Genomic DNA, 26224 nt, shown 5'->3' on the forward strand with positions numbered 1-26224 from the left:
AGAAAGAGTGAAAGAGAGGAAGAGAGAGAAAGAAAGAATGAGAGAGAGAGGAAGAGACAGAGAAAGAGAGAAAGTGTGTGAGAGAGAAAGGAAGAGATAGCGAATAAGAGAGAAATAGAGTGGAAGTGACAGAAAGGAAGAGATGGAGAGGGAGAGTGAGTGTTCACACTGTGGAGAAGATCTTCACAGCTCACCTTTCTGCCACCGGTGTGTATCCAACCACATGCCGGGATATAATGCAGCCCTCAAGTTTAGTCATCTGAAATATAGTATAGAAAGAGTAATGGCAGAGTACATACAACTGCACAATTTGTGAATCACAGCCTGCAAGACAAAAAGAAAGATAAGATGGTGCTTCATGCGTCCAGCAAAGGAGAGAGAGAGAGAGAGAGAGAGAAAGAGAGAAAGAGTGTGAGAGAGGAAGAGAGAGAGAAAGAAAGAAAGAGTGAGAGAGATGAAGACAGAGAAAGAGAGAAAGAGTGAGAGAGAGAAAGAGAGAAAGAGTGAGATACAGCAGAGAGAGAAAGAGAGAAACAGTGTGAGAGAGAGGAAGAGAGAGAGGAAGAGAGAGAAAGAGAGAGAAGGAAAGAATGAGAGAGAGGAAGAGAGAGAGAAAGAGAGAAAGTGAGAGAGAGAAAGGAAGATATAGAGAATAAGAGAGAGAAAGAGTGTGAGTGACAGAAAGGAAGAGATGGAGAGGGTGTTGACACTGTGGAGAAATTCTTCACAGCTCACCTTTCTGCCACCGGTGTGTCTCCAACCATGTGCCGGGACATAATGCAGCCCTCAAGTTTAGTCATCTGAAACATAGTATAGAAAGAGTAATGGCAGAGTACATACAACTGCATACGTGTAATTCTCTGTTTCGCCCCTGCGCACTTAGGCTATTGCACCCCATCGACTCCCGTCACCCAGAGGTGTCTGTCCGGCCTGCGCACTCAGGCTGCTGCACACCATCGACTCCTGCTGCCCAGAGGTGTCTGCCTGCGCCTGCGCACCCAGGCTGCTGTCCCCCATCCAGTCCCACTTCCCAGAGGTGTCTGCCCGCTGCTGTGCACCCAGGCTGCTGCACACTATCCACTCTCAGTGCCCAGAGGTGACTGCTCATTCCTGCACATCCAGGCTGCTGCACCCCAACCACTCCCAGTGCCCGGAGGTGTCTGTCAGTCCGTCGGCTCGCAGCTCTCTATCTTTGCAAGTGGATGCACCACTTAATATAGCAGAGCTCTGTCTGTGCAAGATACCCCTTTCACACTCCTTCTGCCCACATCACCAGCTCGCAGCTATGCCTTTAGAAGGCAGTCTGTCGGCTTGCAGCTCTCTACTTTTGCGAGGTTGTACGCTGCTGTGCCTCTTTGCGAGGGGACTTGCCACATTTGGCAGGGAGAAAGGTTGTGGTCCAGAAAGCACGCTTTAGTTTAAATGGGGTAAATCCGTTCAGTAGTTTTTGAGAAATATCATATTGTACAGATATCGATATTTGAGAATTCTGACATCTGATTGGTTGAGGCGTTATGAGCACCAGCTTGCGGCTCATTGGCTGCGAAATGTTGAGACTAGGAAGTGTTGGCAGCCATTTTGTGATTCAGTCCGTCAGCTCGTATCTCTCTGTAGTTCTACCTCTGTGCAGGAACACTACTCTGCATAATATTTGCGTTATTTGTTGCTGTCATTTGTGGCCATTTTGTTTTGGTGGGAGCTATTGCTAGAAAACTGGCGATATCGGCTGTTTTAACCAGGTTGAGAATGGAATGATAATTTAAAATCACTGAAAAAACTATAGGTTTAATGAACATTATAATTAGAAATTAACATATAAAAAACCTTTGAAATTCAATGAAAAAACCATAGGTTTCAGGGACGTTATAGTTAGAAATTAGCATTTAAAAAACCTTTGAAATTCTCTGAAAAAAACATAGGTTTCAGGGACGTTATAGTTAGTTGGCCATTTCACTCGTACAAAAACAGAGAAATTCAAATGTTATAGTTAGTAGAGCTAACTATAACTCGCGCCCCCGCAATGCACTGCTGATGATGTCACATATTACATCACTCATGACATGGTCAGTGACATCACTGATGACATCACTGATGACATCTCAAATTAAATCACTGATGACATCACTGATGACATCATCCACGTGATAAACTGATGCACCTCTTCACACCCTAATATAATCTTTGATACACCCACTCTAAAATCCTGAGTACCATTTTCTAAACCATAGACAAATCAATAGCAGTTACTATATACCCACTGACTACTTCCTAGTTATACACACATTCATTAATTCACCCATACAGTAACATGCAGTTACTCATCAATACAGCACTATTATATGAACTCATACACCTATACAAACACTCATACACCGGCACTCATCCATAGAGTTATTGACACACCTAGCAAGTCATGTAAAGAATCTATAACACTGCCGTTTACTCACCTATACAGTTATACATTCACTATCTAACCTATTCATACAGATACTAACATATACTTACTCTCTTATACAATCATTGACACAAGCACACACACATTTATAAAGACACTCTCACAATTACTCACTATCACATAGAATCATTTATATACTCCAACACTCACATATACTGCCTTTCACATATGTACTTACTTACACATATACCAGTGAGATATACATTCACTCATCAACACACTGATACACACACTCACTCACCAAAACAGCTATTTCCACATGCACTATTGAACCCATACACCCAGTAAATTAGCCACTCACACATGTTGGCAGAAAGTCACACACCGTCCACCCACCTAAACACACAAACACTGAGCCACCCATACAAATACTTATGCTACCAATAAGTAACCCATATAGACAGTCATGTACCTAATCATCAACCCATGCAGCAGCTTATACAACAACTGAGAGACTGATACAGACATTCACACAGTTTAGTCACTAACCCATGCATTCAGTACGAGGCATTTAATCACTAACTTATACAGTCAGTCACAAACCTATTAAATCCTCCACCCAGACACTTATACATCAACTCATTCTTCAATACACCTTGGCATTAACATATATAAAAAAATATTTAAACTTTACAAAAACACACATTCACTGGATGATGTTATCAGTGATGTCATCAGTGATGTCATTTAAGATGTCATCAGTGATGTCACTGACCATGTCATGAGTGATGTAATATGTGACGTCATCAGCAGTGCAATGCGGGGGTACAAGTTATAGTTAGCTCTACTAACTATAACGTTAGAATTTCACTGTTTTTGTACGAGTGAAATGACCAACTAACTATAACGTCCCTGAAACCTATAGTTTTTTCAGTGAATATATATCTTCAAGGCATGTAGATGTTGAGTTAAGAAAAGTAAATCTATACTTGCCTATTTGCACTTACCGTCTCAATATTTTGGTCCTCAATATCTTTGACAGGATATTCTGTTTGCACGATCCTTCACATTTTGAATACCTGATAGTAGGTCCTGGGAAACACCAAATGATACAATGGCCCTCTTATACTAACAATTTGCACCATATTTACACCACAACAGTGTTGCAAACTGGTGCAAAGTGTAATATTGGTATTTATTTTTCAGCTGAAAAGCAGCCCTAAAGTATCACAAGTAAGTTCCACTACTTTGCACCAAGATGGTGTACCATTGGTTGTGCATGGTCATTCCCATTAAACTATCTATGTATTTTGACTCCAAGCCTTCACAACTGAATAAGATAGAGAGGGGTGTGCACCAAAATGTATGTCTTCTTGATCAGGCATAATATTCCATCATGCACACAGCATTGCAATATTGTATGCAACGTGCAAGGCTGCCTACAGTGTGACAGTGTAGGGAGAGAGAGAAACAAAACCATATCTCAGAAGATATATCATAAATTACTTGCCCAACATTCCGGAAGATGTGGGTGAGAAATAATTAGTTCCATTGAGCTGATGTGGCTATTCCTACTATTGCTCCAACCTTTCCCTCATCATTATGTGGCTAAGAGTATCATAAGCAGGGGAAAATCTGAGGAGTTTAAGAGCTGTTGTCTTAGGGGCTGATTTCGATGCGGTCAAAAAAGGCTCAGACCGTCGGTCGGAGCCATTCCGACTGCATCGAAATGTCCCATTTGGATTCCTTTCCAACCGACCAACTAGGATATGGTCGGTCAGAAAGGAATTTGAACGGGCTTTCCGGAGGGCTTCTGACGGGCTTGAAGAGCCCGTCTGCCATTCAGAAAGGGGCCAGTAATTCCTAGGGCGGCTCTTCCCGCCCGAGGGATTACGATGGCAGATTCCCACAGCCTTTCTGTGCCAGCCTTTCTGACACAGAAAGACTGTGGAAATCCATCTTTGGGACCCCCATAGGTGCAAGGTCTCCGGATGGCAGCCTAGGGGTCAGCTATGGTGCCCCTCTGTTGATCCCTGCATCCCGTGGCAGGCACCTTGAGGTGCGTGCCACGGGGCTAGTGCTAGCATGTCTACAAGAGAATATACATTGTAGATACATGGAGCAAAGGGTTCACATGCAGGGTTTTTTCAGCTGTTGATTTGGGCTGAAAGGCTTTGTCAGTTCTGTAGACACTTGGGGGCCCATTAGGATAGCGGGCGGATTGCCCCCATTGGGCCAGCGGTAGCCACCGCTGGCCCGGCGGGGGCCATCCGCCCGCCACCCATGCCGTATTGACGCAGCGGACAGAAAGACAGTCCGTCGCTTTTCCGCGGGTCAACTCGTCGACCGGGCGGAAAAGGGTCACAATATGGTGGCGGTGTCTGCAAGACACCGCCATCCATATTATGATGCATGTGGAGATTAGCCTTTACATGTGAAAGGCATGCAGTGTCTGGTGTTGGGAGCCCGTTGTGGGCCCCCAGGGTGTCGGGGGCAGGGGGTGCACATTGGGGGTTCTCATTGCCATGCACTACGTGGCAGGCACCACGTGGTGCCTGCCATGTAGTGCATGGCAATGATGTGCGCACTCCTATTTCATTGCGGGCCGGTCTGCAGCCAGCAGATCCACCCGCAATGTAATAGGCCCCGGCATCATAATATGCATTGCGGGACCGCCACAACTTCGGCAGTCGGTCCCTGGCTCTGTTGCGATCCCGCCATCGTAATGGACCCCTTAATTTTATGGAGTAAATAAATAATGAAAACACTAACTATTGTTTACCATACGTGGTGTAAAAAACCCTCAAACCAGTCTCCAAGCAACCAATAAAATTGAACTTAAAGTTAGCAAATAAAAATGTTTTCCAATTAGCAAAGGTTATAAAAAAGTCAACAAAATGCTTCCTAAAAACAAATTACAGCAGGGCAGAATCACTCAACTGGACTGCAAACCTATAAATGAAGACTGAAACACTTTAATGAACCACTAAATACTCCAACCAAAGTAAGGTTGACAATCAACGGAAGCTAACAAAATGAATAAATAAATAAAAGTATGTTAAGATAACAAATAATTGTAACTATTCTATATGCTTATTTTCCAAATTACAGGGGCATCCTATACAAGAAGGAAAAATTCTAATAGGGAAAGAAAATAAAGGCACAGGCAATAAGTCAAAAAACAACACCTCGATAATAAATATGGTAACCAAAACACAGAACTAAAATTAAAGTAAAAGTAACACTTCAACAAAAATAAAACAAAAAATCCCATAGCTACATTTTAGATTAAAACATAAATTGGCACAATTCATTTTTTCCCATCAATAAACTCCAACAAAATAAAACAGTACCAAAAACAACACCAAACAGAACAGAAAAGAAAACTTCTACCAATAAAAAGAAGTAAAGACAACATTCAGAACATATGGTAAAAAATGCACTTGCAAAGTAAAATTGTTATTATACCGTCACCTATCGTTCATTCAGTCAATGAATGTACATTTTCTATATTCTAAAACCCACAGATAAAATGTTGAAAAAGCAAAAAACATCAAATCCAAAAAGCTGTTATTAGGTTAAAGACAGTACCACCAGTAACAACGTAAACCATAATTGCACAAAATAGTATTCAAAAATATTCTATGTCAGGGCTACCACTAAAAACAAAATAGTTGAAAGTGTTTGGGAACATAACCATCCCACCGAATATTACTGGAATAGAAGTCAAAAAATGTTTACTGGATCAAAAAGGCCAGTAAGGGCTCACAAGAGTCAACAGGAATCACACTTAAAAATATTAGACAAAACATTTCTGAACAAGTAAAAGGCCAACTCCCTGACATACCAACCATAAAAAACATTAATTAACAAAATGTGGATCATAGTGAGGGAAATACCAGTAGAACCTAAAAATATGAAGATAAAGATATAGACATCCATGACCATTAGTCACACCTTTTTACTATATGACAACCACAATAACAATAAAAAGAAATACTGCTAATAGCAACTTACTGCATAGAATACATGCTCATTATAAATATACAAACCTCCTATTAGTATATGCACTTTACTGATGGACAACTCCCTGATATACCATCCTCAGAAACATTAATTGAAACAACATGGAGAACAACCAGGGAAACACCAGTAGGGCCTAAAAAGTTGAAGCTATAGACATACATGACCACTTACTAGTCATATGAAATAGACACGTTTTTACTATGTGACAAACACAATACCAATACAAATAATAATTCATGCTATCATTAACAATTTACTACATAATATACATGGTCAATATCAAAACACAAACATTCTATAAGTATATGCACTTTTACCTAACAAACGAAGAGCAACTTCCAATGAAATGTGATCGCATTTAACACATTTTTAACACAGCAAACCAATAACTATAATCCATAAAAAAGACCGTAGATTTTTTAAAATTATTATTTTACCTAGTCTTTAAATTTACACACCCTGCAATTCAAGGATGCTTCTATCACTTTAGCCAGAGCATATTGAGGAACTAGCAAAAATCCATCCTGAGAATAGAATAAGCATCTAAACTAGAATGTACCCACAACATAAAAAGGTGATAGGTTTAACATACAATCCTGTAACAGAAATCACTAAGCATTATGGCATGCTACTTGAAGCACTCTATTACTAACAACATCAAATAAAACTATCTCCAGCGAATAAATATTTTGAGGATATTTGGGTTGATCACCTGCACAGATAAGGCCACAGACACTAACCAAAGTACTGTAGTCCATAGTAGAATTACTACAACAGCACCGTGTCCCAAGAAGTAAAGACAAATAAAGCAGAGGAAGTGTGGTACATTACCTTCCAAGGAACACTTGGAAGCAGTCAACTTACACAGAGGTCTTCAATCTGTGGGGTGCGACACCCAGCGGGGCCATGGAGTTCTGGGAAGGGGGTCGGTCATTCCCCAGCTTCACTTGTGTCTGCAATCCAAAATGTTTGCTTTCATTTTGGGAAAAAACAGCCCTCCTGGGACGGCTATTATCAGGTGAAGTTTCATCAGTGTCTTGTGCTGTAAAAAGCTTTCCGCTATCAATGGTGCTTGGGAGCTGGTTCTGGCATAAATTGATAGAATCACTTCAAGCTTTGTGATGACAAAGATTTGTTTTTGTTTTGAGTGGTAGTACAAAGAGTTAGTAACTGGTCTGTGAAGTGCTTGCATTTAATTCTAACTGCATTTACACAGCACTTAGTGCCTCCAAGGAGGTGGTGAAGGGACAGCTATGTAAAACAAAATTGCATTACATACGCTCTGGTATTACTAAAACCTACATTTTGGAAGCACCATGTTGTCATAAAACCTTTGGCACATTTTGCACCATTGCAAGTATAAAATAATGACTTACATATCCACACTGCTTTCTGTCACAGGCTGTGACCTCGTAGCGTAATAAATACATGTCACTATTCTCCAGTGCACCAATCAAGATTTAATTCTCTGGCTCGCTGGTTACACACAGACCTCTGCAGTGCATTAAACTAATAGAGCTTTAATAATGTACTATAGTGCATTTCCCACTGAGTAACAACTTTTTAAATGTATTTTTCAGTTACGCTGCCCATTATTTTATATTCAGATACCTAATGGTGAAAGACCTAAAAAACGTACAGAATATTTTGGGGCTTATTTATGAGAGGCTAGCGCCTCACCAGAGCATCACTTTTTTTGATGCTACGGCAGCTCAAGCGTCTCAACTATACCCATGAGGTGGTGCAAAGTCACACTGCATGGCTTTGCATGGCCTCATAGATATGGAGTAAGACAAAGCACACAAATCTCTGCTTTGCCTTACTCTGCATCAAGGAGGGGTTCTATGGGTTTGCGTGGGGTTCCCATGCAACATCCATGGATTTTGATGCTGCCCCATATTTACAAAATCATGTAAACCTGCAGCAGCTCCAAAAACGGATGCCTCCCCATCGGAGGCGTAACAAGGAGAAATGTTTTCGTTTAGCCTTGTTTTTTCCTCTTTCCATGTGTTCTGCGTTCTGCAGCTCACTTAGAAAGAGGAAAACGCCACTCTGATTGTTTTTGTGAAGGAAGGTGCCCCTTCCTGTACAAAAACAATGCTGCCTATGTTTGTTCTAGGCAACAATTTGTGCACCAACGCAAGGGGAAAGGACAGGAATGCACCTATTTTGTAAATATAGTGCATTCTTACCATTTCACATTAGCGTAGGGCAGCAATTCCTCATAAATAAGGCCCTTTGTTTTTAGCTACACCTTTTACTACACCCCCACGCTCACTGACCATTGGTTTGCTAATCACTGTTTAATATTATTTCCCCACTGCAAAAATTATTTGCTTTGGGAATTGGGGGCGTTTATTGTTGTCGATAGTTGTCGATGATGAGGAATACCAGGTCCTAGAAATTTTTGACAAGGGGTTCTCAGCATCAAAAAGTTGGGAGACCTCTGCTTTACACTGTGAATACTTAAAAAAGACCAAAGCTAACAAGAGCTAAGAACTGAGCATTACCTAACCTAACTCAAACCAGACCTCTCAAAACAAACTAAACAAATTCATGAATTCCTAGCATTCAAAGTTAGACACTTTACTAACAACACTGGCCTACCATATCTAGTCTCATTAGCAAGAACCTCACTTAAAAAAAATCAAAAACAACACTAGATTACAACACTATTTACGCTTCCCAAAACACAAACTCTCATACGCTATGAACATTTATTTATAAATATTATTACATCTAATTTAAATTAACAATCTGATTACCAAAATAGTTCAAAAGACACAAATTCAGAGTGATAATTAACATGTATTATATAATATATTTAGGAATAAATAAATATAAAATATAAAATAACCAATAATATTTTAACTAAACTAACACTTTTCTGCTACTTATAAAAATGTGTTATTCCAAAACAAAATGTATATCAACAATAAAGAAACATAAGATAAAAAAAATATTTTAAAAAAATTGTCTCTGGAGTCCTGGTAAGTAAAATGACAATCCAAAAAATACAATCCTAAAAACAATTTTTTTAAAAGAGCACAAAAAAGCAAAAATAACCCAGACAAAAATAGAACAACAAATATGAGTTCAGTAATCAAAGGAACCCCTCAAAACCCCAAAATACAACATATGCAAGTTAAAATTAAAATCTGACGTCCAAAAATAAACATTTGTAAAATAAAAACCATATAAACCCACCAAGAAACGCTTACAAATGCAGTGCAAAGTAAAGCACAGTAAAATAAAATGAAACAAATCAATGCACAAAATATAGAACATACATATAATACACAATTAAACATAACATTTTACAGAAAGGCCTACTGCAATACCGTAAACTAAATAACATATACTACACGAAAAATCTCAATTAAAACTAACCCTGGGCATAGTTTGCGAAGTTGCGCTACGCGTAGCTACGCAAAGTGCACTTCGCACTACGCGAACTATGCATAGCTTCGCAAACTGCGTATTGCACTGTGAAAGATGCTGTTCGCACTGATTGCACAGTGCCGGATGCTTGTCCACACTGTGCAATCAGTGCAAACTGCATCTTGCACAGTGCAAGCGGTCGTTTTCTGCCGCTCGAGTAGATGTCTACTTGAGCGGCAGCTTTCTCAACGCGGACTTGCAGTTTCTCATCGCGAGCGGTCGCGAGCATACGCGACCACTTGCAATGAGAAACCTGACCTCCCCGTGTTGAGAAGCTCGCCGGGAGGTTTATTTTCCATGCTCGCGATCGGCAACTTGATGTTGCTGATCGCGAACGAGGAAAAAGTCTTGTCGGGATGTCATTTTGCTTGCTCGTGGTCGCCAACTTGACATTGAGGAGCACGAGCAAGCAAAAAATGACCGCTGCACTACGCTACAGGCAATTCGCGTAGTGCGAAGTAGCGCAAACTTTGCAAAATACGCGAGCGTAGCGTAGTGCTTTGCCCAGGCTTAATTAAACAATATCCATTTTCAAAAACTATCCTAACTAAGGCTAAACCCATGTGTCCTACCAATAAACCCCTAGAACATCTGTTTGAAATAGTTGTATCTGAACTGGAGATCAGCAATGGAAACTGCGACTGCAAGCTCCAGGAACAACCCAGAATGACAAAGAAAGACTCCACCTGACAAAAGTGCTCTTTCTCACTATGATATTTTACATTTTTCGGACAATAACGATGTCTTAACACTCCCTGGTAATCCAACTATGGCCGATTTACCCAAAGATGTGTCCTCTTCTATTTTATCTTCTCCTACTGTGGTAATTACTGAACCAGTTGTACTGGATGAATTACAAGTAATGGTACCCTCATCCCAAAATACTATCTCTCCTGGGGTACCTAAACCATCAGGTCCATTACCTAGAAAGAGGAGGAAGCTGGATTCTGAGGCCCATAAAAATAAAAGCAAAAATAAATCCAGCTATAAATCTATTCTGGCTCACACTGACAATGGCCCTATCCATGGCACCAATGATATATCCATCCCTGGTACCTCGGTATCTTGTTTTGTAAACGACATTATGATTGCGGAATTAATGGACAAAATCGAGAAACTATTTAAAATGCAAATGCTACCCATTGTCGACAGTTTAAAAAGCATTGAAAAAAGGCTGGCAAGAGTAGAATCTTTACTGGGTAGCAAAGGAGATTTATGTATGAATCCTGTAAAGCCAATAATGCCGCTCTCCACTGTTACTGTTCCTGCGGTATCATCTTCTACTCTACCTTTACACCAGACAGTTAGACTGGGAGATTGTAGTACTAATAATATAATGAATAACCACGCAGGAAGTTCTAACATTCCTAAGTCAATCCAGTTAAAAAAGGATATAGCATGCAGAGGAGGAAACATTCCATCACATGAGGTTGCAGAGCTCGATACAAAGAGTAGCCGCTTGGTTCCTATGGCCAAGATGCATGGATCTCTTTCTATCAATCTTCCACCAGAAGCTGTCCCTCTTGTAGTGGTGCTTGCGGGTGTCCCCACTTTGAAGGATGATGCTATAGAGGAATACTCACAACTAAAAAATAAGGTCATTCATTGGTTAGGACAAAACCGCCCCCTCCCTTCGTACATCAATGGGGCAATATTACATGTTAGGCGCTTACCATGGCTGGGTAATATACCAAAAAACATAAATGGAGACATTATCTTGATTAACTTCAAGGACCCCAGAGCCGTCAAACATATCTTAAACTGGCACACAAACCATATGAGGTCTTTTATTACAACCTGGGAATTAACTTATTTTTTTCCTAGACCCAGGCCAGTCTATACCTTTAATCTTGGGGCTTCACCTTGCATTCAATCTAATGTTTCGATTTCGACGAGAAATCGTTTTGAGGTGTTAGCCAACCTTGAAGATGTAGATTGACTTAATAATAATCAGGTTATGTTAGTGAGTCCTGTTGAGCCATCGTTTGATTCATTTCCTTTTGTTAATAAGATAAGAAATCAACAGAAGGAAATATCCACAGATATCTGTTCAAAGCAAGTCCCCGATATTCCATCAATAGCTAATTGCCCTAACAACTCTCAGGGAACTACGGGGAGCTTATTGTCCTGGAATATTGCCGGGCTGACTTCCAAACTGGAATCCGTAGACTGGATCTGTTTTATTAATAACTATGATCTATGCATATTCCAGGAGACTTGGTCATGCCAACCTTGTTTTGTTCAGGGATATCTGAATTATTCCGTGCCGGCTACAAAAGGCCCTAGGGGTAGACCCATGGGAGGCCTAACAATATGGGTTCGCCAGTGTTTAAAGCTGGTCATTAAAGTCGTTGACACTAAAAACCAAGATATCCAATTAATCAGATTGGATTTAGAAAAATTAGGTAGATTGGATATCTATAACATTTATGTCCGGAGCAACAAGGGGGGGGAGGTCTGATGTCTTAGTTGCTTTAACTAGTCTTCTCGACACCTATTCCTTAAACAACAATATTGTCATCGCGGGTGATTTTAATAGAACATTTGAACCCTTAATTAACGATGATGACTTATTCGGTGATGAGGAGGATCGACAATGGGGTGTTCCTACACTAGAGCTTCCATCGGTTCCGCGGTGGACTGTTGATGTTATTGGCTTAAATACTTTATGCTATGAAAAGGGCTTAAGAGCCCTAAATGGTAGGACTAGTGGCGACAGGAATGGGTCAAGTACATTTGACAATGGCCGACATAACAGTAGAATTGATTATGTGTTATGTAGTTTAAAATTATGGCCTATGATTGGTGACATGGAGGTTGTAGAAAGGATCGAGAGTGACCATAATCCTTTGTGCACTACTCACAAATGGTGGTCCTATACCATCTTACCTCCATGTTCTTCTGTGACTGCTCCTCCACGGATTGTCCCCACAAATGATATGCGGAGATTAAGGTGGGAAAATGTAGCAATTAATCCTCAGGCGATTGCTGAGATCAATGGTCAGGTGGATACAGCAATATCAGCTATAGAGCACCTTAATCCACTTGGTACTGGCTTAGATAAGGTTGAAGGAATACATAACTCTGTCTTTTGTGCAATTAAGGAGCATTTCCTTAAACCCGTGAAAAACAAAGGTAATAGAGTCCCTAAGCCTGCCAAGTGGTATAATGAACAATGTAGGGAAACACGATTAGCCCTAGGTGAAGCTATCAAGGGGGGGCAATCTACTTTAATTCAAGCCGCTAGAAAGAATTATAAAACTAGTATAAGTAAGGCTAAAAAAGCTTGGGATGAGCACCACTGGATCGAGTTAAAGGCAGCCAGTGACAGTAGGGACTCCCGGTTATTTTGGCACATTGTCAGATGGGGAAAATCTGGTTTACCCGAGTCCCCACATAACAATGTGCCTGAAGAAGAATGGATAAAATTCTTTAAAAACCAGTATGCTGTTCAAAATAATGATAACATGGCCCAAGAATTTAGTGTAGACCTTCCCAAAGTGAATCTTTTTGGGGCAGCTGAGATTATGTTGGCCTTGAACACAGTTGCCTGCGGACGTGCCCCTGGTCTTGATGGTGTGCCAGCTGATCTATTTGTAAATGATAAGGATCGCTGGTGTCAGTATATTCATCTTCTCATCAATGCCATTGCCTTGGGTGCTGCGATACCAAAATCTTGGAAGGGTGCAGTCATCATTCCTATTTTTAAGAAGGGCGAACGATCCCTTCCGGGTAATTACAGGCCAATAAGCCTCATAGATACCATTCAAAAGGTCGTGGGACGTGTGATCGTCAATAGGCTCCTGGATTGGGTAGATGAGACTAATGCTCTTTCACCATTCCAGGCTGGCTTTCGACGATCCACAAGCACGGTGGATCAGGTTTTCCGTTTCACCCTGTTACAATGGAAGACGGTGGCGCTGGGCAAAGGAAGCTTGTATGCGGCCTTTGTCGATTTACGTGCCGCTTTCGACCTTGTCCCCCGATCTAAGCTTTGGACGGCCCTAAATAGGCAGGGTCTTCCTAGCGATTTATTATCTTTGATAATGAGGCTACATGATTATAATTATGCCAGAATACAGTGGGGAGGACTTGGCTTGGTAACCACAGACTTCCCTGTAGAGAGGGGAGTCCGGCAGGGATGTTCGATGGCTCCTGTCCTTTTTACTTTATATATAAACGATGTTGTTGCTCGCATGACCTCTGCACAAGTGGATGCTCCTTTTTTAGCTGGGACTAAAATCCCTATTTTAATGTTCGCAGATGACACGCTCATCCTATCTAAAACCCCTAGTGGATTGCAGTGTGCCTTGTCTATCTTTGATCAATTTTGTGGGGAGTATGGATTAGAAGTTAATACCGCCAAAACAAAGCTTATGATATTCAACCCCCACCGTAGCTTCAAATCTAAAATCATTCTAAATGACCGCCCGCTAGAAGTAGTGAATACTTTCACATATTTGGGCATGCATGTATCTAGCGAGAAGAATTGGAGGCATCATGTTGATATTGCTACGCTTAGACATAGGCAATTGGCAGGTGCAATTTGTACAGAGCATAGAAAATCATTGACAAAACCTGTAAAACCCGCTCTACAGGTGTATGAAGCAAAGGCTCTAGGCTCCGCTCTTTACGCTGCTGAGCTCTGGGGCTTTGAGAAGATTGCTATTCTCCAAACCTCAGAAAACACATTTTTAAGGGCTATAACAGGCGTCCCTAAAAGTACTCCATTGTTGCCCCTTAAATATGACTTGGGTAGAAAAGCAATCTCAGACTTGGTTCAGCTTCGCCCTATCCTGTACTGGCGCAGGCTATGGACGACTCCTGCCCTTTCTCATTATGCAGATGGTTTTTTAGACATTATAAGGTCGGATGTTTATCATAAAATAGGATGGCTAAAAGCACTTAGTACATCCCTGTCTGAGCTTGGTCTGTGCTCACTCTGGGATGATCTGGCGAGAGCCTGTTTCCCATCTAAAAGCACTTTAAAGAATATTTATTGGGAGATGGTTGCTCGCCGGTATTGGAATAGTTCGAGTGCTGGCTCTATGACTGCAGACTTCATAGAGGCCAAGATGTATCCTTGTCTAGAACCATATTGGGATATTATAACAAGGCCCATGGAAAGAAAGCTTCTTTTCCAATTGAGAGCAGGCAAACTTCCCCTCAAATTTTTGACATCCAAGTGGGAAGGGGGTTCTTGTGACGGATGTCCCGCTTGTGGCTTCAGCAAAGAAACTATTGGTCATTTTCTATTTGCCTGTGAGTGTTACGCGGTCCCAAGGCGTAACTGGTTGTCCCCGATGCGTAAAAATTTAGGAACAACCAGTGGTAGCGTGGCCTTGCGTATTATACGTACCAGTACTCTGCCATGGATTTCAGTAGCCACTGCAAAATATCTAGGCTGGGCGTGGTCAATTAGACAGAGACTGCTAGTCGCTTGATTATTCTCATGATTAGGGAGAGACTGCTAGTCTTTTGATTATTCTCTCCTATGTCCTATGTCACTTTTTCTGCATTTCTATCATGGTTTTAAAGTATTTTTATTCAACTATTTACCTTGTGCTTTTTAATAAAAAAAAAAAAAAACTCAAACCACTTACCGACAAAAGAACAGTACGTTTATAGGGTCTTATATAAGACAAAAATTGTACATGTATGCTTTGCATTTGAACTTCTGATCATAATTTAATCTTATTTTTAATCATGTAAGAAATTGTTATTGTAATTGTATTTTTGCTTTTATGAATGATATTCGAATAAAGCATACTTTGAAATTGAAATTGACAAAGAAAGACTTACAGAATTATTGCAACTGGAAAAAAGGTTGAAAAAAATAAAAATTGTAAGACGATGTCCATCCAGAAATCAATGTTAAAAAAAATAATTTTATATAATAATATTCATGAAATAAAAAGAACATTTTAAAAATGGTAAAAAATGCTCCTATATAAAAAATACCGATACAATATTTCACATATTTCTTCACTACTTTTTCATATATAGCAATATTTAAATAAAATGCCAATATTGTAAAGATTTATACCTTAGCTAAAAATGTTTTTGCACTACAACTATATCACATGTGTAATTCCAATTAGTCTGAAGTAAAAAAAAAGCAATATTCCAAAGATCATGTCTTAATTATTGAAAAATATTGCACAGTAAATAAATTGTAATGTAGGAGATGTTTAGAAAGTGTATATGAAGATAAAAGGTAAAAATAATACTTTATAAACACTACATCAAGAGCAAAGGAGTAATTTATACTATAAATGGCAATAACTTTCAATGAACAAATTACAAACAAATGCCAACAATTCATTGGTATCACCTTTATTATGCCCAATACAATAAAAATATAGCATCATTGGAGAAACTGTTATAAATTGGGAAGTTTAATTTACTACAAACTTAATTCCACTAGAGAAAGTGTTGAACTTTGCGGGGTTCAGTTTTACAATTAATCTTCCAACCTTTGCCACACTGGGAAAAGTATTGGACATACAAGTACATAGATTAACTATTCCCAGTCTCAATTTAACCACATTGGGGAAAGGGTTAGACTTTAGGGGAGTTCAGGTTTACTATTCCATCTACAAAGTTAAACACATTGGGGGAAGTATTGAACTCTGGGGAATTCAACTTTACTAATCCCACATCACACGTAAACATATTGTGGAAAGGGTTGGGCTTTAGAGGAGTCAAATTTTCTAGTCCCACTCCAAATGTTGTCACAGTTGGGAAAGTGTTGGACTTTGGTGGGTTCAGATTTACTATTCCAACTCCAAAGTTCTCTACATTGGAAAATCACTGGATTTGGGGGAGTGAGGAGGGTCACAGTTACTATGTTGGAGGGAGGTTCACATTTACTATTCCCATGGCAAACAAAAAGACATTAAGGAAAATCCTTTAAAATGTAAAAATTCACTAATGCCACGAAATATTAATATACATTATACTAAAAAGAATACATTATTTAAAAATATTTTAACTATCCCAAAATTGCACAACGTAAAACATGTAAACAGAGATAACTTGCAAAAAAATAAATATAGCAATTATTTACTTTAGCTACCAACTTAATAACTATAATAGACTGCAACATAAATAAAAACATTTTAAAAGATGAAAGTTTTTTAAATATGTAAAACTTTAATATTTCCAATTTAAAAATGAATTACAAAAACACCTTAATTTAAAATCAACAATATGATAACATTAATTGAATTCAATTATTTAAATAAATAGAAAATATACTTTAAATCATCAAGAAGTCAAAAGCTTTTGATCAAATTATATAACAAAAAAAGTTCAGCAATTTACAAAATATAACAATATTAATGTCATTAAAATATATACATTCATAAAAAATATTTAAGATTAAAAAGAAACTGTAACAAACAATTTTACACATAATATATTACATTTGCTTAAAAAAAAATTGTCCCCACCCGATTCCCTTGCAAACCCAGCATCCCATTACTAAAATTATTACACCAAAAAATAGAACCAATTTAAAAACACATACAATATAATAAAATAGACAATACACAAAATACACTCAAAACCTTTGATAAATTGCAATATAAAACACAATGACATTAACAATATTAAAAATTATTTTTTAAAATGATACTCTTACCTCTGATATTCCGAGCCGTGATATTTTTGACTTCATTATATTTAAGATATGAAATTGGTATCTCATAATATTCTGTCCGCTATTGTTTTGTTGGAACACTGCACAGCTGGATGGTTAAAATTAGGTCTGGCGCTGAAGAACAGAGAGGGAATTTTCAAACTTTTGAGTAGTTTGTTATGGTTGGCATGATGGTTGGCATGATGACTACATTTGAATTCAAAACTCTGAATTATAAAATTTGAATTAGGAATTTAGTGAAAGAGAATTGGGTCTAACGGACTGTACAGAAGCTGCTGCCTCTACATGCTGATTCAAATTTATGGTATTTAGTGTGCTCCTTGTGAATTTCATCATAGATACTGTTCTCCCAAAAATACAAATAGAAAAAGCAGATAAAAAAGTAATAAAAAAACAACTCTTAGCATTATTTCATGCTTTCCAATTAATGTAATAACATCACATTCAACCACCTCCTTGGACTTACATGTGGTACAACATGGAATACAATAATGCCAGTGGCTATTGTTATCAATGTTCTCTACCTGTATGCAGCCAGGAATGACGGATGTATCCAAATAGGCTAAACAACTTTTTTTGATTTATTGAAATGGTTTGTATTTTTGAGAATTCATTCGTTTGGAAAAACAAATGTAATGGATGGTATGTATAATCATAATACATGGTCAATTAACAAAATGGTTTAATTACAGTATTATGCCCCTAATTTTCAAAACACTTTTGTTGTCATAAATGGGTTAAGAATCCAAAAGAGTATTTTGTGAGCTGCAAAATACCTCATACAAAAAGTATTTCCAACACTCAAAAGGACTCAGCAAGTCACTCTGAATAACAGTTAAGTGGGAGCATGAGAGGGACATCTCTTTTGAATTGTGATTTGCAATAACCTGTACATATGATCTTTGAGACTGCAATTATAGCTTAAAACCATTGACTGGGAGAGCAGGCATTAGTCAAAGGACCATTGTATGCTCCCCACAAATTTATTAGCAAACAGAAACCTTTTGGTTTTATAAAAGCAGCACCTGTTCTTTTTCAGGGCAAATGTTTTCAGTTTTGGTAACACTCACATGGATGGTGGTCTGTAGTCCCTTGCAGGCCACTATCTCTGTTTTCACAGCTAATCACAGTAGATCACAAACAAGTGCCTGCCTAGTTAATATTATTATTAATATATTTAGTCAGTTAGTTTTTCACCCTTCTGCAAATGCACATTTTGAGATGTGATATATTAGAGCTTAGGACCCGATTAGGATGGCCTAAAGGCCCATAGGAATGAATGGGAAGACATTCGCAATTTACCAATAGGTACTTGCAAATTGTGAATGCAATTTCAAGGATGCAAGGGTGCCAAAAGGACACCCTGTTGCACTCCTGAAATATGCATGTGTGCACATGTGTCGCACATACATGCCCTAAGGGCATGTCGTGCGCCACGTGGCACTTAGAAAAATGAAAAAAGTGATTTTTTCTAGGAAATCACAAATTACTACCAACTTGAAGTTGGTTTAATTTGCAATTTCTAAAGGCCAGATCGCAAATTTTGGGTAGTTGCAAAATTGCATTTAAGAAATCTCAAATTGCAATTCCTTAAAGGCATTCGCAAAATGGGGAATCGTAAATTTTTTGATTCCTTAGTTTGTGATGGCCTTTTGGGAAGATACATCCCAAAAGGCTTTTTCCCGTTCGCGAACGGACCGATTCAAATCGGCCAGTTTGCGAACGGAAAAAACGGTTCATACATCTGGCCCTTTACAACTACTTTGCGAATACCAAACCACCTTGAGTCCCCCAGCACCCCACGATTTGGCTCCATAGCCAATACTTACTTTAAATCCCTCTCATGTTTGTGGTCAGACTGTTACCTTCACAAAAGTATGTATGCTGCCTTGTCCCATCACATGTTTGTCATGCCCACTGATGTAAACCTCCTTACTCACTTCTTTTTCTTATGCTTTATTCCACATTCAGGGTTTGGTATGGTCTACCTTATGCTTTGCTTTGCTTACCTTCTGCTCCCAGTGCATTATGCTAAACAATCTTGTACGAGAGAATAACACACTGTACCTACCTGCAATATGTATTTGGCATTACTGTATCATTTTAGTTTTCACAAAATCAACAAAGTACTTTGAAATCAAAACAAATTGTCTTTGGGATTTCACTAGGACAATTTTTATTCACCTGTTAGTAAAAGTATAAATCACTGCCTGTTAGCTAACAATGAGAATTCAGGGCACGAACAATCAATTGGCATTTCTGTCACGTAGCAAATATGACACGGTTCTGGAACACTATGTCAAAACATTGTCCAATCAGTATAATTTCATGAATTTTTGTCATTGTATTAAGGGGTCTAGAAATTCGCTGACTTCCACATGAGGAGGACCCTTTTGAGTCTCTGTAAATCATTTATTGCTCAGTGAATAGACATGCAGCAGCCTCACCATTACCAATTATTAGTGATGGTAAACACTGGAAATCTGCCATAAATGTAAGTAGCCTTTTTTACCTCTGTTGCTAAATTGAGATCTACCTTTTTAGGTTTGCTGTGCACTGTAAATTAATCTAGCTTTTCTTATATCCATCAGCTCTACTATGGAGTGAGGCCTTCTTATCATGACCCAGAACGTTTTCAAAATATGAATCCCTCATGATTATTCCTTACCTGACACCAAAGTTATATCCATGACAATCAAAGAATACAATGTTTTTCTGTCGGTGTGTTTAAAGTGAGGTTTCCTGCCTTGATGAAATATTGATATGTAATGCTTTGTGCCACACTTTTACTATTCTGTGTGCATAGCAATAAATAATATTGCCAACTAATTTCATTCTGCTCAATTTACTACCCTGGGACTGATGAAGGGCTGGGTCAGTCTTGCAGGATTCAAACTTGTCACCTAAAAATTACTGTATGTGTAGGTGGCTAGCATTAAACTCACTGGACCATACTACCAGCTTCGAGCAAGCGCAGCTCATGCTGTAGAAGGGGCAACTGGGTGTTTTGTTGTGTTAAACCATTGTAGAAGCCTGCATCTGTAAAAGTGCACGTTCGTTCCAGCATACTTTATGCCCCGTAATATTTGTCTACTTTGATTTTAACTCTGGGGCAGGTATGTCTTGTCTAGAAAAGAGTTGGCCATGGTAGTTTCCACATCCAAATGAATTGGCAAAGGGTGTCAAATTGAAGGTAATAAGACAGAATAGGGTGCTGCAATACCTCACACTTGCAGTGGCGACTCCTACATTAAGGCGCAGGAGCACCGCCCCTCTACTTTTTAGCAGTGCAAAAAGGAAAGATAATATGATAATAACACAATGTTATTATCATTGTATTTTTCAGTGCGAGCCAGGTCAGAGCGGGGTGGGACTGGGCTGTCAAAGCAGGGAGAGGAGGAAATATGTGCACTTAAGTGCATATGATGGTTTGGCCGGCTGTCTTGGGCCAGCCAAACAGTCATGTGACTTAGCATGTTCTCCACCTGGCTGTATTGTACAGCCTTGGTGGAGTACAGACGCACGGTGCCACTTACTGGCTCAGTGCTAAACCAGGTCACTCTGACCAGTGACGATGCTGCCGTCATGCTGGTGACAGCAACGTCATGATTTGACTAGGGAAACCTGTGTGCTTCTTGCTTCCAGGAGTCAGGAAGAGAAGTGCAGGAGAGAAGGTGGCCATGCAGAGGTAAATGTTATTCATCCCCCAGTTTTCACCCCCCAGCCCCGCCACTCCCGTTCCGTACCAGCCGCCACTGCACACTTGATCCTATTTCTTGGGGTGAAGCCATCTGATACATACCGTCAGGGCAGCACAGCATGAATTCTAGGTTTCTAAAAAATAATTCTTTATGTACATCCCCTCCAGGAAAAGGGTCCAAAACGTTTTGTTTGGCGATCTCTTTGAATTCACACCTTTTTCTCAATCTAGAAAGTTGTGGTGCCTAAATACCCTCCTAAAAGGAAGCAAACAAGTGAAGTGAGTAACACCTTCTTACGCCACAGGGCACTGGGTTTTCTCCTTCAAAAACATTTTGGAGAAAAGATGCCAAATACTGCTTTTTGCACCATAATTTTAACAACAAATGGCTAATACTCCAGAGGTTTTCATGGAGTATAAATTACATATTCAAAAACCTTCAGTTTGACAGCTGCAACTTGCCCCTGCCATACCAAATGAGTTTTGGTGATCGCCATTACTAAGAAAACATGGAAAAAATATCTGTAAAGCACCATCTTTTTTGCACAATATCTTATCCAAACTTGATTACAAATCTTTCGGCAGTTCAAAAACGCAGAAATGCAATTTAACGTGGCCTATCCTTTTCAAAATGTGAAGAGCTTTTTTCCCTACATCTGCAGCCGACTTCGTTTCCTTTTTGTCACCTTGACCCTTCCAGGAACATTGGATTCTCATTCACATGCTCAAGACTGAACTTCTACAATAAAGAACAGAGTGGAAAAATGAAAAGTTATACAAATCTCACAATCATAGATACTATAGGGCTAAAACTCAATTTGCCAAAACCTCACTGAATCAAAAAGTAGTTAGGTTACTGCAAACTTACTCGCTCAGTGCTCAAAAAGCACTAATGATGATCAGGGCGGAAAAGCGTCGCTCCATTCCTCTCAGAGCAGTGGAGAAGAGAAAAATAAAATGATAATAGCAAAGTTCATTTTTTACATTTTTTTATGCAAGGATGGGTTAGGGCGGGCGGGGCTGGCGGCTCAGGGAGGAGGAGTGCACAGGACTGCTTGGCCGGCTGTCTCAGGCCAGCCAAACAGTCCTGCGCACTTTGCATGTTCCCCACCCAGGCTGCATTGCAGCCTGGATGGGGTGGGGAGAATGCACAGACTCCCTGTCCCAACACAATGCTGCACTGCAACGTTGTGATTGGCTCAGGGGAGCCTGTGTGCTTCTGGACCTTTCAGCAATGAGGGAGAAGTGGTGGAAGCGGCAGCGGCGCGAAGAGGTAAGTTTTTTTTTCTTTTCAAATATTTAAAAATATAGTGCAGTTTTCAACTGCCATTTTGACCTGGCAAAAAAACTTCTTATTGTATTAAATCTTCCATTTTAATATGTATAAGTCACCCCTAAAGTAGGTCCTAAAGGTTCATAGGGCAGGATGCATTGTATTTAAGTACGATATGTGTACTTATGTTTTACCTGTGCTGATAGTGAAAAATGTCTAAAGTCGTTTTTCACTGTTGTAAGGCCTTTCCCTCCCATTGACACTTGGTTAACTTATTACATTTAGTAAGTGATAACTTTAGATTGGGAGCAGATAAAGCAGATAGAGATAAGCTGTTTACACTCAAATGAATTGTAATTTAAAATCCTATCTAATGGTATAGTTGGGTTTTAAGTCACAATTCTGAAAATTTCGCTTTCAGAAAGTTAAAGACACACAAATGATGGACGGAATGCGGACCAAAACAAACATTCACATCCAGTCAAGAGATCTGGGTTAAATTGATTGTTCTTTTGCTCACCATGCTAACCCAGTTTAGACCCAGCCATATTGAAATCAGTCTTGACCCTTCTCCTCACGGGAACAGTCCAGCCTGAACTGCAAAGCCAGGCCTCTCTGGACCAGAAACAAGCAGCCTGGGACCGATTATTACCCCTCATCAGCCAGGCTGGTTTAAAAGTTGGCATTTTCGTGTCCCGACCATTTGTTTCTAATGCCAGTGTCCTAGGACACATGATTGTGAATGGCTCTGCTGATGTAGTTTGTGTATTACTTCCAGGCAGTAGCACAAAGTGGGGTTAGGTGTGGACAGGATGAACCATCCTGGCAGGATGACTGGAGAGAGGCTGAGCTCAGTCGCACCTAAACTTCAAATGACTTTGCTTCATGCACAGGCAAAGGAATCTGACACCAGGCCTGCCCTGTCTTTTGTCATCCACAGTTTGGAGCCTGACAGGAGAAGAACTTTACAGAACCAGATGTAGGAGTAGGAGAGGATGTCCCCTCAAAAAGGCTGCACCAGTTATAAATATTGGACCTCCAGAGTCACTCATCAAAACACTTCTGGACCTATGGTAGTTACAGAAGAATGACTGCCTTGATACTTGAAGAACTGCCATCTGTCTGAAAAGGAACACTAAACCTGCTTGCCTTCATCCCAGGATAACCAGAGTGAAGGCAAGTGTTTGAATGGCTGACCTCCTGTATGAGCTACAGAGACACAACACGCTTTAGATGCCTCCCTGCAACTGCCCAGCTGACTTGCTACAACTGGACCTACATGGAGCTGCAACTGGACCTGCGTGAGTCCTGCTGGCCGTAGCTGGAGTGAGTCTCTGATTCCCATCTTGTGTTTCCCCTTGTCCTGAACCCTTCATTGGCATCAGAGTGTACTCCTCCTAAGGAAAAGGTGAAAATCCTGACATTTGGCTTCCTCATGACAGTGAACGGGCCCCCATGTACCAAGACTCTGCTGCCCGGGACGACTGCCATCACAAAGTTCTAATGAGACCAGCTCTTTGCCCTGACAGTCACCACCAGGGTCAACCGGAAATGTGAGACCTGCACTTCACACTAGAGCAACGAAAGTCCACTATGACTACCAACGCGAAGCTCCAGCAATGACGATCAAGGACCATCTTCGATGCTTGATAGGCTCTTCCCACTACAGCGATGTCCATCTGTGACCTAGGACCTGTTCCTTGCACTACTGCGAAGGCCGTCTTCAATGGTCCTCAATGCTTGGCTTCCTTTAATGCGAACTGAAATCCTCACGTTGAACTTTGAAGTTGATTTTTCAGGGGCACTAACCTGATCCCTGTATCTGAGCTCTGCTTCTTCCCGGGTGATCTGAACTTGTGACTTTCCCCCAGTCTAGAGCTACCAGATGACCCTGAGTGGCACTTTGTGCTCTTAGGCACTATTTTAATTTTAAAAAATTACATTTAATATCTCCAGTACTACTGGTTGGATTGTTATCATTTTATTTATTAACATTTAATCAATTTTTCTAAATTGGTTTGGGATTTTTATTGTGTTGTTTTTATTATTATTATTAAACTTTATTACTGGGTGTGTGCTGCATAAATACTTTACACATTGCCTTTATGTTAAGCCTGAATGTGTTTGTGCCAAACTACCAGAGGGTTAGGCACCACAGGTGAATTTAGTGACTTTTGTAATGCACCCTGACAAGGATTGTCTGAGTGGAGCTTTCATCCCCACCTAACAAACCAAAATCTTACGGATACTTATACATTTTTTAGGAATGCCTATAATTGTTCAAATATGGAAATTTTTCATCTACTGGATAATCAGATTTTTATCACACATTCCCACTATTAGAAATGGGGTTTCTGAGAGGGAAGCCTCACAGCAGTGAGAAACCAAACAGGATGTTTGTCACTACCAGGACATGCCACGTATTCATGGCACATGTCATACCTTTTACCTACAGGCACCCTGCCCTTAGGGATAGCTAGTGCCTACTTTAGGGGTGACTGATATGTAGTAAAAGGGTTGCGGACGTGGCAACCACTTTATATGCCACGTCACAGCAGCAGTAAACTACACGCAGGCCCTGCAGAAGCAGAGGCCTGAGATAGGTTTGAAAGGCTACTTCAGTGGGTGGTGAAAGCAGCCCTGCAGGGCCACCAGTAGCATTTAATTTACTGGCACTGGGTATATGGGATACCACTGTACAAGGTAAATTGAATATGCTAAACAGGTGTAGACCAATCTTCCCAAGTTTACCATAGGGAGCATCTGCACTTTAGCACTGATCAGCAGGGATAAAAGTGTCCAGAGTCCTTCAACCACCACCACAACAGGTCAGAAAAAATACAGGAGGAAGGCAAAAAGTTCTGGGATGATCCTGCCAAAAGGGCCACGTCCAACACCCACAATATGTCAAGGAGAGGCGGTTATTAAGGCAGGAAAACACACATTGCTAAAGGGCACCTGTGCCACAACATGCCAGGCTCTTCTTTAAGCTACCCTCCATGCCAGCTCTGCCATGCAGCCATAGATACATATGTACAGATATTCACATAGGCACACTCATACATGGACACAAGCATTCTCAAATGTTCAGTCACACAGTCATGATTGAGACCACACACACAAAAACACACACAGATATTCCAAAGCTCATCTCCTTTCACCTCCACCCTCCTTAAATGCCAGGCGGTGGCATCAATCTCGGCTCCTGTATGGATGGCTTCATGGCCGTACAATTATGCAGACAGCAGCATGAAGAGGTAGCTCTGGCCTCAGCACCATAAAGCCACATGGTGCTAGTCAGCCAGAGAGATCGAAATTAAAAAAACTAAAGGCTCAACCGCATGTCTTTCGAGCATTGAGAGGAGTCTACCACCTACATATGCATGAAAGGGTTGCAGGAGAGAGACTGCAGGCTACCAGCTCAGTTGTTGACATGTATGGGACAGGATGTGGATAACAGGAAACAAGGATGCAGGATGAGGTGACAGGAGGGATATATGAAGGCAGCAGCAGCAGCTACTTTATGCTCTACATCACAGGTCCCACATACTCTTCTCATTGGCTGACTCTCTGAAGGCTCTAACAATGAGAGGAACAGACAGACACCTGGGAGCCAACCTGAGGTGCTGTCCAGGCTCACAGTGAGATGCTTCCACAAGCAGAGCATTAGATAAGCTGCTATTTTTGGCAGTGCCCATGTCACTACACACCGGGAATGCACTAGGA

The 26224-nt window shown here is 40.2% G+C and overlaps 1 protein-coding gene and 1 long non-coding RNA gene across 2 annotated transcripts in view; one reads left to right on the top strand and one right to left on the bottom strand.

The window, feature by feature from the left end:
* Positions 1–26224, top strand: part of EPHA8 (EPH receptor A8) — an 876683-nt gene that overhangs the window by 555084 nt on the left and 295375 nt on the right. The window lies entirely within an intron of this gene.
* Positions 234–26224, bottom strand: part of LOC146867876 (uncharacterized) — a 39847-nt gene continuing 13856 nt past the window's right edge. Inside the window, exons 3-5 of the long non-coding RNA XR_014962378.1 lie at positions 17508–17639; positions 736–800; positions 234–324 (exon numbers count right to left, since the gene is read on the bottom strand). This is a non-coding gene — a long non-coding RNA (uncharacterized LOC146867876). The remainder of the gene's footprint in view (positions 325–735; positions 801–17507; positions 17640–26224) is intronic.

This window comes from Triturus cristatus, chromosome 1_2, assembly GCF_964204655.1.
Source record: "Triturus cristatus chromosome 1_2, aTriCri1.1, whole genome shotgun sequence".
NCBI classification, from domain to species: Eukaryota; Metazoa; Chordata; class Amphibia; order Caudata; family Salamandridae; genus Triturus; species Triturus cristatus.